This window comes from Oryx dammah, unplaced genomic scaffold (assembly GCF_014754425.2).
Source record: "Oryx dammah isolate SB20612 unplaced genomic scaffold, SCBI_Odam_1.1 HiC_scaffold_11071, whole genome shotgun sequence".
NCBI classification, from domain to species: domain Eukaryota; kingdom Metazoa; phylum Chordata; class Mammalia; order Artiodactyla; family Bovidae; genus Oryx; species Oryx dammah.
This window is the reverse complement of record NW_024080465.1, coordinates 81,674-82,638: the sequence shown is the minus strand read 5'-3', so window position 1 is coordinate 82,638 and position 965 is coordinate 81,674.

The following is a 965-nucleotide window of genomic DNA, read 5'->3' as shown; positions in this document are numbered from 1 at the left end:
TACTGTAAAAGTTTAAGAACAAAACTGAATGTTTACCCATTTTAAAAGAGGCATATAATATAATTCATTTATGAGGTAAGACATTTTTTGTGTAATAAAACATGGAAGGAAATAACTGACTAGAGGATAATAAAACAGGTTTTGGTGAGGAGAGAAGGAATGATTTGGATGGGATGTTAAACATCAGGATCTTGTCATTGATTATAAATTCTTGGCATTAACTTTTATTGCATTTCCTTTGGCTGTGGCTTTATTTCTAGCATCCAGGGCCTGTTGTCTTTCATTAACGGCCTTGTAAAAGTTAAATCAGCTCAAAGACTTCAAGATGGTTGCTCTGTTTTTTGCAGGCCAATTAACAAAGACTTGTTTATATGAAAGTAGGTTTTCTAAGTTATTAGAACCTCCAGCAGAGGGTGAAATACCTTTGTGGAATTTGCATCCATTTTGTTCTTTTTGCTCAGACAGCCAGGATGTAATTTATATGGAGTTATGATGTAACTCCTCTTTTTAGGGAGAAGCTTAGTGGGATTCTATAATAAATAACAATCTGCAGTATCTTCTTTGGACAAGGACCTAGTTGGTCAGGGTGTGTGAAGACAGCCTGTTTCCAAATCATATCAGACCCGCTCAGCCTGTGGGCCTGTGCCACCAGGAACATGACATTCTTCCCCCTTACTTTCTCTCAGTCTCTTGGTTGAACGTCATGAGGAAATAAACACCCATTGCCCCTTCCTTCAGCCCCGCAGCTCCACTGGAAAGGGTCTAGGAGACAGCAGCATCTTAAGTATGTGGAAGAGATTTTGAAATGCTTCCATGTGCATTTTCTAATTTGACTCGAATATCAGCCCCATGAGATTAGTGAAAGAATAAGAAAGAGAAGAAGCTGAGGGGCAAAAGATGACCAGAGTTGACTGACCTAATAATAATCACCACCTATTGGTCTGCTGATAATGTAAGCACTTGTG